The sequence below is a fragment of the Mandrillus leucophaeus genome, unplaced genomic scaffold, assembly GCF_000951045.1.
Source record: "Mandrillus leucophaeus isolate KB7577 unplaced genomic scaffold, Mleu.le_1.0 Scaffold589, whole genome shotgun sequence".
NCBI classification, from domain to species: Eukaryota; Metazoa; Chordata; class Mammalia; order Primates; family Cercopithecidae; genus Mandrillus; species Mandrillus leucophaeus.
In genome coordinates this window covers 1,897,300-1,909,789 of record NW_012106352.1, presented here as the reverse complement: position 1 = coordinate 1,909,789, position 12,490 = coordinate 1,897,300, and positions in this window count along the sequence as shown.

The following is a 12,490-nucleotide window of genomic DNA, read 5'->3' as shown; positions in this document are numbered from 1 at the left end:
CAGATGGTATTCATCAGGACAGTGGGAGAATGACTGCGGATTATTTCAGAGATCTTCATGATTGCCCTGTCAATGGCTCGGAATACCAGGGTGTTGGGGTAGAACAATCTCAACTCTGAAATCCATGGCTGCACTCTTTGTCTGCCCCAACTGTGGCTGAAGTGGGCTCAGGTGCAACTCAGACCAATGCTCTGGGGGACATAGGTTGTAAATCTTGGCAGTGTCGATGTGGAGCTCACTATGCTGGTGCATATAGTTCCGGGGGGGTCACTGCCTTCACCTAGATTTCAAAGGATGGAGCTGCCTGAAGCCTCATACAAATGGCCCATGAAGAGAACTGACACAAGGGTAGAATCACACAGAGGTCCTAATAGGGCAGTTTCCAGTGGAACTGTAGGGGCAGGGCTGCCCCTGAGACCTAAGGCCAGCAAAGCCACTAGAGAGTGATTCTATTATGGGAGAGCCATGGGCACATAACTCCAACCTACGAAAACTGCCATGTGGGCTGCACTCAGCAACGGGACTACCCACAGCCCTGGGTGCCCAGGCCTCACTACAATGTGTTTGGAAAGTAGGATATATTAAACCAAAAAAGATCATTCATAAGCTTTCAGATTTAATGTTGTATGCAGTGTTGGGTTTTGGACTGACTTAAGACCAGTTGCTCCTTTCTTCCTTCCTATTGTTCCCGTTTGGAATGAAAATATCTATCCTATGCCTGTCCTACTATTGTCGTTTGGAAGCAACTTGTTTGATTTCATAGGCTCATGGCTGGAGAGAAATTTGCTTCCAGATAAACCATACCTTGAGTCTTACTCATATCTGATTTAGATGACATTTAGATGAGACTTTGAACTTAGACTAAAGTTGATGCTGAAATGTGCTAAGGCTGAGTGAGGATTGTTAGGGTGGAATGAATTCATTTTGCATGTAAAAAGAGCATGAATTTGGAGGCCCATGGGTAGAAGGCTATGATCTGAATGTAAGTGTTCCTCCAAAATCTGTATGTTGAAACCTAATCTCCTATTAATAGGTGAAGCCTTTGGAAGATGACTAGGTCATGAAAGCAGAGCCTTTGTGAATGAGATTAGTGCCCTTATAAAGAGGCCTTAGGGAACTCGTTTGACCCTTTTTGTCCTTTCTCCATAGAAGAACACAGCTAGAAGGCACCATCCATGAGGCGGAGAGGTAGCCCTCATCAGACACCAAAACTGACGGCACCTTAGTTGTGCACCTCTCACTCTCTAGAATGTGAGCAATAAATTTCTGTTGCTTAGAAATTGCCCAGTCTGAGGCATTTTGTTCTAGCTGCCTGAATGGACTAAGTCAGGGAGATAAGACTAATATGTTACAAACCCACATGAATTTAATACAAGTATGTAATATGGCCAGTGCTTAATATCATATTAAGAAGGTGAGAAGCATCCAGAGAAGGGAGGTACAACTCTATGGGATGTAGTTATCAGACAACCCTTAATGAAACAAGAAAACAAATGGAACTGGAAATTTAAAAATGTGGAGTCATAGTCTATGGTTGCCACTCAGCTGCCAAGTAAACCTGAATATGTTAAATCTTCTTCTTTCTCCTCAGATCCCTCATGGAATATAGAGATTACATAGTGAGGGTAGTGAGGATGATGATGGTATGAAGACTATAAATGACAATAATATCATGTCATGATATTTTCAGATGTTATAAGGTTATGAAAGGTTTTGGAGGTGGGTCTGACTTAAAGACTGTGCTTCAGTGTATTCACATTATTTTCACTTCCTCTGTACCATAATCACTTCCACTTATTTTGCAATTATTCCTGTCATGAACTGTTGAAAAGGACTTCTCACATTATCTCAAGCAATCCTCACAACTTCCATGAAGTAGATAGGTCATCCTAATTTTAACATGAACTGTTCATAAAAGAAAGAAATTTTAAAATGGGCAATGCAAACATGTTTTCATATGTATAATAATGTTATCATGTAAAGTTATATATATGTATATCATGTAAAGTTATATATATGTATATCATGTAAAGTTAGACATGATACATGTAATGTCGTTGCTGCTACTGCCAATGATTAGTTCCTCTGTCTGCAAAAGTCAGAATCTTACCTAGCTTAGAATAGACTTTCAGTATGCATCTTTATATAGAAAAGACAAATGCATGGATAAATAAAAATGTATATATATTATTGCACCTGAGTCTTTAGAGTGGAAAAAAATACATACTTAACAGAGTGTGGAATAGCAAGTTAAGGACCTGTAAGAAGAGTGTGCTAAAAAGTCAGTTAGTTCATTCTTGCAAAGCATATGAACCATACCCGAAAAGTAGTGAGTCTCTAGTATAGACAAACCATTCTGAGCAGTCTGTGCTTTAGCAAGCTGTATTTGAAAAATGGTTTAAGGTAAAGGGAATACAGATGCCACTAAAAACATTTGCATAGAATTTTATTGTGATTTAAACAATTTTGGATGTGTTAATTCATATAATCCTTATTCTATCCTTTGAAATAAAGAGATATTCTCTGTTTAAATGAGAAGCATGGAGGTTAAAAAGCTCTCATTCTCATAGCAGTGAAAGAGGGCTCCAGCCACACTTGCAGTGCTGTGATCTTTCCTTTATAGTCTGTCATCCCTGACCTTTAAGTTACTTGGTCACAGTGTATTTGCTTCATATTCTTCTTTCTTATTTCTAAGTATCCTGAGGGACTTGGTCAATTGCATATTAAATTCTAGCTTCCCTGATCTGCCATTCCCTATTTATTCCACCACACAGGGAACCCTATCAAACAACAACAAGCACAAAACACTGATCCTTTTGCCCTTTCCTCCTCTGCTAGAGTGAAAGGATTAGAAAGTAAAGGAAAGGAGGAATTAAGAGGTGACCCTTAGGTAATACGGAACAGGGAGAAGGGAGGAAACAAAGATATGACTGTATGGAAATCTTTTACAGATTTATTCATTTTGTTTAGTGTTGTTTCTATTTTTTTCTGGTGGATAAATTGATCTGAATATTCATAAAAACTTTTTAAGAGAAAATTGTTTTTCTTTTATCAAAGGATTTTTCCCAGTATTGTTTTGTTAATGATAATGATGATGATAATGATAATACAAATTCATATGTATGGTGCTTTAGATCTCATTTGATCTTTGTAACAACATAAAAAAAAAAAAAAAGGTACACAAGGTTCAGAGTGAAGAAATAACTTCTTTAAGGTCATGGAGCTTAAAAGAGAAAGCACAACTGGATCCTGAAGCCCCATACTCTTTTCATTGTCTATATTTAGGATGCAGGAACTCTGTCATTATAATGACTTTGGAAACAATCCATCTTGAGTTAGAAATAATTTATATAAATACATGAGGATGCCACAAAGCAAGTCCTTCCATTTCATATTTAGTTGAATAGGTACACAAACATGGAACTTCACACAATGGAAGGACAAATTTTTTTTTTACCACTAATGAAGTTGACATCAATTTCAAAGAAACAAAATCTAGGGAGGAAAAAAATCAGGTTAGCCTGACGGTTTACTAGATGAGAATTAGAACCACAACCACATGTCTGCAGACTGTTTTTTTTTTGTCAGAAGACACTGTTTGGTTTGCAGCATTTCTTCAAGCTTGCCTTCAATAGTGAACTGATAATGACTTCTACTTGGAAATTGTTTTTTATTTTCAAGCATATTTTGCCTCAAAGACATACTCAAGTTCCCCAAAGGTGTCTTGTTAATAAAAGACTTCCCCTGCTTCATCTTCAGGGAGGCAGAGTAATGTCATGAAATGGTCTTTGGAGTTGGAGAGAACTTGTTTCAAATTCTGGCTCTGATACGTTCTATCTGTGTTACCTTGGGCAAATTGCAGAAAATGAACATAATAATACTGGCTCTGCAGAGTTTTATAAGTTTAAATGAAAACTTTTCTCCCAATGCTTGAAATTATATTAAAATTCAATGAATACTACTTATTTTTATGCTTTATATATTTACAAAGTAAAATGTGAGTGAACACCCTACCTCATAAATGGTGCTCAGTAAATATCTTTAGAATTATAGAAATTGCAGCTGTTATCTTAAATTATATAAGTCAAATACAACTCTTGACTATCTGTATCAAGAAATGATGTTGGACTGAGTAACTGAGATTGGCAGGGTCCAGTCCGAGATGGAAGAGTAACGACTTACTCTTTTTATCTTTGCTATTGAGTGCTGTAGCTAGCTGATATTCACACATTTGTGATCCCAAGGAAAGCTCTCAGCATTTGTTCTGCCATCTGGAAGATGGGGATAAGATAACAACAGAGCCTTTCCACCATACAGGATTTTGATGAGGATTAACACAGATACTGTATTTGAAAATGTATGTAAACTGTAAAGTGGTATACCAATATAAAGAAGCATCATCATTACTGTCACGTCTTGTCCTGATTGTTGATGATGTTTGTGTACCACAGATCAGCTGTTTCTTCAGGAATGCAGATTTCACAACAATATTTTTATAGCTTAAAATAAAGCATAGAATCAAATTGGAATGCTTAAGATCAGCATGGAAAGACCACCTAAGGGATTTTGTTGTTGTTATCTGTGTTTTGTTTTTGTTTTTTACCCCATGAAAAGTGCATTTGTTAACTCTCCAAGTGTGCATTATTTTCTTTGTTCTAGGTCAGAAATGACATAGTACGAAAAAAATCCGGCTCTCGTATTTCCAACTTGTTCAAACATAAACAAATTGTGGTCCAATTTGTTCTTATGAGATTTTAGCACTGTTTCTTAATTGAAAGAGGGCAATAAATAAATTTATAGGTTGGAATTTACCATTAAACTTTTTATATTACTGAATTGAAGGAAAACATCCTGGACGAGAGTCCCCATCATTAATCATATTTCCACTGAGGCACAGCATAGCAGGGCAGCAGAGAACAGAAGATGGTCACCTAGGCTGAGGAGGCAAGACAGCCAGGGAAGGCTTCCTGAATGAAGTTGTACACTTACATGTCACTAAATTTAAAAACATGAAAACATTTTTAAAAGCACTAGCCAGGTTTATTTCAGAAAATGCTATTCTAGAAAAGAATTCTATCCATCAGAGAGATGAATGTGACCAGGGAGGCAGGTCAGAGAGACGGCAGTGTGACCTGCCATGGCCAGCTTTGAAGGAAGAAGTTATGAGCCAAGAAGTGTAGGCAGTCCCTAGAAGCCGAAAAAAGCCAAGAAAATCCTTCCATAGAGTTTCCAGAAAGGAACGCAGTCTACTGGCACCTTGTCTTTAGTCCAGTGACACCTATCTAGAATCTGAACTACAAAACCATGAGATGGCCAAATAGGAACAGCTCCAGTCTGCAGCTCCCAGCAAGATCAGCACAGAAGGCAGGTGATTTCTGCATTTCCAACTGAGGTACATGGCTCATCTTATCGAGACTGGTTAGACAGTGGGTGCATCCCATGGAGGATGAGCCAAAGCAGGGTGGGGTATTGCCTCACTGGGGAAATGCAAGAGGTAGGGGTACTCCCTTCCCTAGCCAAGGGAAGCTGTGAGGGACTATGCCACTGTACCATGAGGAACGGTGCACTCCAGCCCAGATACTATGTTTTTCCCATGATCCTTGCAACCCACAGACCAGGAGATTCCCTTGGGTGCCTACACCACCGGAGCCTTGGGTTTCGGGCACAAAACTGGGTGGCCACTTGGGCAGACAGAAAGCTAGCTGCAGGAGTTTTTTGTCTTTTTTTTTCATACCCCAGTGGCACCTGGAACACCAGCAAGACAGAACCATTCACTTTCCTGGAAAGGAGGCTGAAGCCAGGGAGCCAAGTGGTCTAGCTCAGCAGATCCCACTCCCTCAGAGCCCAGCAAGCTAAGATCCACTGGTTTGAAATTCTCACTGCCAGCACAGCAGTCTGCAGTCTGCCTGGGATGCTCCAGCTTGGTGTGGGGAGGGGTGTCCACCATTACGGAGACTTGAGTAGGCAGTTTCCCCTCACAGTGTAAACTAAACCACAGGGGAAGTTCCAACTGGGCAGGGCCCTCCACAGCTCAGCAAAGCCACTGTAGCCAGACTGTCTCTCTCGATTCCTCCTCTCTGGGCAGGGCGTCACTGGGAAAAAGGCAGCAGCCCCAGTCAGGGTATTATAGATAAAACACTCATGTCCCTGGGACAGTGTACCTAGGGGAAGAGGTGCCTGTGGGCACACCTTCAGCAGACTTAAACAATCATACCTGCTGACTCTGAAGAGAGCAGCAGGTCTCCCAGCACAGTGCTCAAGCTCTGCTAAGGGACAGACTCCTTCCTCAAGTGGGTCCCCGAACCCTGTGTCTCCTGAAAGGAAGATACCTCCCAGGAGGGTTTGACAGACACCTCATACAGGAGAGCTCTGACTGGCATCTCGTGGGTGCTCCTCTGGGACGAAGCATCCAGAGGAAGGAACAGGCAACAATATTTGCTGTTCTGCAGCCTCTGCTGATGATACCCAGGAAAACAGAGTCTGGAGTGGACCTCCAGCAAACTCCAATGGACCTGCAGCAGAGTGGCCTGACTCTTAGAAGGAAAACTAAAAGAAAGGAAGAAAATCAACATTAACAAAAAAGGTTTCCATGCAGAAACTCCATCTGAAGGTCACCAACATCAAGGTCCAAAGGTAGGTAAATCCACAAAGATGGGGAGAAACCAGCACAAAAAGGCTGAAAATTCCAAAACCCAGAATGCCTCTTCTTTTCCAGAGGACTACAATTCCTCACCAGCAATGGAACAAAACTGGATGGAGAATGAGTTTGATGAATTGACAGAAACAGGCTTCAGAAGGTGGGTAATAACAAACTCCTCTGGCTAAAGGAGCCTGTACTAACCCAATGCAAGGAAACTAAGAACCTTGAAAAAAGGTTAGAGGAATTGCTAACTAGAGTTACCCACAAAGGGAAGCCCATTAGACCAACAGCGGATCTCTCTGCAGAAACCCTACAAGCCAGAAGAGAGAGGGGGCCAACATTCAATATTCTTAAAGAGAATAATTTTCAACCCAGAATTTCATATCCAACCAAACTAAACTTCATAAGTGAAGGAGAAATAAAATCCTTCACAGACAAGCAAATGCTGACAGATTTTGTCACTACTAGGCCTGCCTTACAAGAGCTCCTGAAGAAAGCACTAAACGTGGAAAGGAACAACCGATACCAGCCAATGCAAACACATACCAAATTGTAAAAACCATCGACACTATGAAGAAACTGCATCAACTAACAGGCAAAATAACCAGCTAGCAACATGATGACAGGATTGAATTTACACATAACAATATTACCCTTAAGTGTAAATAGGTTAAATGACTCAATTAAAAGACACAGACTGGTAAATTGGATAAAGAGTCAAGATCCATCAGTGTGCCAAATTCAGGAGACCCATCACATGTGCAAAGACACACATAGGCTCAGAATAAAGGGATGGAGGAAGATTTACCAAGAAAATGGAAAGAAAAAAAAAAATCAAAAAAACAGGAGTTGCAATCCTAGTCTCTGATAAAACAGACTTTAAACCAGCAAAGATCAAAAGAGACAAAGAAGCGCATTACATAATGGTAAAGGGATCAATGCAACAATGCGTGCATATATATATATAACTATCCTATATATATGCACGCAATACAGGAGCACCCAGATTCACAAAGCAAATTCTTAGAGACCTACAAAGAGATTTTGACTCCCTCATAATAATAGTGAGAGACTTTAACACCCCACTGTCAATATTAGACAGATCAATGAGACAGAAAATCAACAAGGATATTCAGGACTTGAACTCAGCTCTGGACCAAGCAGACCTAACAGATATCTACAGAACTCTCTCCTCAAAATCAACAGAATACACATTCTTTTCAGCACCACATTGCACTTTTTCTAAAATCAACCACATAATTGAAAGTAAAACAGTCCTCAGCAAATGCAAAGGAACAGAAATCATAACAAACAATCTCTCAGACCACAGTGCAATCAAATTAGGATTCATGATTAAGAAACTCACTCAAAACCACACAACTACAAGGAAAATGAACAACCTGCTCCTAAATGACTACTGGGTAAATAATGAAATGAAGGCAGAAATAAATAAGTTCTTTGAAACCAATGAGAACAAAGACACAGTATAACAGAATCTCTGGGACACAGCTAAAGCAGTGTTTAGAGGGAAATTTATAGCACTACGTGCCCACAAGAGAAAGCAGGAAAGATCTAAAATCAATACCCTAACATCACAATTAAAATTAACTAGAGAAGCAAGAGCAAACAAATTCAAAAGCTAGCAGAAGACAAAACTTAACTAAGATCAGAGAAGAACTGAAGGAGATAAACACAAAAATCCCTTCAAAAAAAAATCAATGAAGCGAGGAGCTGGTTTTTTGAAAAGACCACTAGCCAGACTAGTAAAGAAGAAAACAGAGAAAAATCAAATAGATGCAATAAAAAATGATAAAGGGTATATCACCACTGATCTCACAGTAATACAAACTACCATCAGAGAATACTATAAACACCTCTACACAAATAAACTAGAAAATCTAGAAGAAATGGATGAATTCCTGGATGCATACACCCTCTCAAGTCTAAACCAGGAAGAAGTCAAATCCCTGAATAGACCAATAACAAGATCTGAAATTGAGGCAGTAATTAATAGCTTACCAACCAAAAAAAGTCCAGGACTGGACGGATTCACAGGCAAATTCTACCAGAGGTACAAAGAGAAGCTAGTACCATTCCTTCTGAAACTATTCCAAATAATAGAAAACAGGGACTCCTCCCTAACTCATTTTATGAGGCCAGAATCATTCTGATACCAAAACCTGGCAGAGACACAACAAAAAAAAAAAAAAGAAAAGAAAAAGAAAGAAAATTTCAGGCCAATATCCCTGACGAACATTGATGCAAAAATCTTCCATAAAATACTGGTAAACCTAATCCAGCTGCACATCAAAAAGCTTATCCACCATGATCAAGTTGGCTTCATCCCTGGGATGGAAGGCTGGTTCAACATATGCAAATCAATAAATGTAATCCATCACATAAACAGAACCAATGACAAAAACCACAGGATTATCTCAATAGATGCAGAAAAGGCCTTTGATAAAAATTCAACACCCCTTCCTGCTAAAAACGCTCAGTAAACTGGGTATTGATGGAACTTATCTCAAAATAGTAAGAGCTATTTATGACAAACCCACAGCCAGTATCATACTGAATGGGCAAAACTGGAAGCATTCCATTTGAAAACCGGCACAAGACAAGGATGCCCTCTCTCACCACTCCTATTCAACATAGTATTGGAAGTTCTGGCCAGGGCAATCAGGTAAGAGAAGGAAATAAAGGGTATTCAAATAGGAAGAGAAGAAGTAAAACTGTCTCTGCAGATGACATGATTGTATATTTAGAAAATTCCATCGTCTCAGCCCCAAATATCCTTAAGTCAGTAAGTAACTTCAGCAAAGTCTCAGGATACAAAATCAATGTGCAAAAATCACAAGCATTCCTATACATCAATAGACAAACAGACAGCCAGATCATGAGTGAACTTTCATTCACAAATGCTACAAAGAGAATAAAATACCTAGGCATAAAACTTACAAAGGATGTGAAGGACCTCTTCAAGGAGAACTACAACCAATGCTCAAGGAAATAAGAGAAGACACAAACAAATGGAAAAACATTCCATGCTCATGGATAGGAATAATCAATATCATGAAAATGACCATACTGCCCAAAGTAATTTATAGATTCAATGCTATCCCCATCAAGCTACCATTGACTTTCTTCACACAATTAGAAAAAACTACTTTAAATTTTATATGGAACCAAAAAAGAGTCCACATAGCCAAGACAACTCTAACCAAAAAGAACAAAGCTGGAGGCATCATGCTACCTGACTTCAAACTGTACTACAAGGCTACAGTAACCAAAACAGATATATAAACCAATGGAAGACAACAAGGGCCTTGGAAATAACACCGCACATCTACAATCATCTGATCTTTGACAAACCTGACAAAAACAACCAATGGGGAAAGGATTCCCTATTTAATAAATGGTGTTGAGAAAACTGGCTAGTCACATGCAGAAAACTGAAAATGGACCCCTTCTTTACACCATATACAAAAATTAACTCAAGATGGATTGAAGACTTAAATGTAAGACCTAAAAGCATAAAAACCCTAGAAGAAAACCTAATACCATTCAGGACATAGGCATGGGCAAAGATTTTATGACTAAAACACCAAAAGCAATGGTAACAAAAGCCAAAATTCACAAATGGTATCTAATTAAACTAAAGAGCTTCTGCACAGCAAAGGAAACTTTCATCAGAGTGAACAGGCAAACTACAGAATGGGAGAAAAATTTTGCAATCTATCCATCTGAAAAAGGGCTACTATCCAGAATCTACAACGAACTTAAACAAATTTACAAGAAAAAAACAACCCCACCAAAAAATGGGTGAAGGATATGAACAGACATTTCTCAAAAGAAGACATCTGTGCAGCCAGCAAACATATAAAGAAAAGCTCATCATCACAAGTTGTTAGAGAAATGCAAACCAAAACTACCATGAGATACCATCTCACACCAGATAGAATGGTGATCATTAAAAATTCAGGAAAGAACAATTGCTGGAGAGGATGTGGAGAAATAGGAAAGCTTGTACACTGTTGATGAGAATGTAAATCACTTCCATTGTGGAAGACAATGTGGAAATTCCTCAAGAATCTAGAGCTAGAAATACCATTTGACCTAGCAATCCCATTACTGGGTATATGCCCAAAGGATTATAAATTATTCTACTATAAAGACACATGCACACATATGTTTATTGTGGCACTGTTGACAATAGCAAAGACTTGAAACCAACTTAAATGCCCATCAATGATAGACTGGATAAAGAAAATGTGGCATATATACACCATGGAATACTATGCAGCCATAAAAAATGATGAGTTCATGTCCTTTGCAGGGACATGGATGCAGCTAGAAACAATCATTCTCAGCAAACTAACACAAGAACAGAAAATCAAACACCGCGTGTTCTCACTCATAAGTGGGAGTTGAACAATGAGAACACATGGACACAAGGAGGGGAATATCACACACTGGGGCCTGCCGGGGAGTGGGTGGCTAGGGGAGGGATAGCATTAGGAGAAATACCTAATGTAGATCATGGGTTGATGGGCGCAGTCAGCCACCATGGCATGTGTATACCTGTGTAACAAACCTGCATGTTCTGCACATGTACCCAGAACTTAAAGTATAATAATAACAAAAAAAGAATTCCATCTTTACCTTCTCCCTTGTATTACATACACTCGGATTGATTTGATACTAATTTTCTTTTCATTTGTTTTAAAGTCTAAAAGTAATTATTTACCTGTTGATCTACTAGAAAACCTCAAGGGGCAAAACTGAGAGTTGGATTTCGTAAAGAAGCTGATTATTAATTCTTAAGGCGGTTGAAAGCAGTTTGGAGATGTTGTTTTGTTTCACTACATTAAAAAAAAATGTTTGAAAATCATCTAAAGTGTAGCATCTTCCTCAAGGTATCCTGTGCCACATGCCAAATAAAAATATTGACTTGGTCTGCTGCACTATTCCACTGACATTTATTTTGAAGTCATACATTTTCCCCTTATCTTAGAGAAAAAAACCCTTCCAACTGCCTAATTTATAATTTAAGAAGTTTTGTTAGATCAAAAGGAAAGAAAGAATGAACAGAAGCAAAGAGCGTAAAAAGCTTTAATATTTGAGTAATCGCACCATACTTGGTGTGGCCTCTCTCCCTGCTGCTGTATAGCAGAAGCAGAAAAAAGAAACCAGAGAGCGTGATTTGTTCAAGGTTGTTCAATGTGAGTCAGAAAAGATTGAGTATTTGAATGCGAGGCAGAGCCAACATCTTTCTCCCCTAAAATGTATTTTTGTATGTGATTGGTTTCAATCCCAACAAGTAAACACAATCACATTTCATACATTTCAAGCAGCAAACTAGGCATAGCTGTTTTTCTTAAGGGGAGGAGTGTTGGGAGGCTTCAGGGGAGAAATATTTACTATATAACAAAATACAGAAACTTGCTACTCAATGAGAGGGTGGTAGAGATGTGTATGGGCTCCTTGGAACAAATACTGAGGGTTGGAAGAGACTGGGTGGAGGTGCATATAGAGATTATGAGGGAGCAGGAACTGGGGGGACAATTTGTGCTACTGCTCCCTGCAACTTCTTAAGGGCCTTTACACTTTCCACCTCTGTGAGGCTTTCTAATGCCTCCTCACCCTCCCCAACTGTCCCAAGTAAATCCTATCTCCACGCTTCACATCTAGTCCATGTATAAGACAATATAACCTTCTGATTAAAAGCTCTTCTATAGAGTTAAATAGCACTGCACTCAAATCCAAAAGCAATTTGCTACCAGTTTAGGGGCTTTGGCAAGCTAATTCAGCCCTCTAAGCCTCAGGCTTTCCCATATGAAAAAAAAAAAA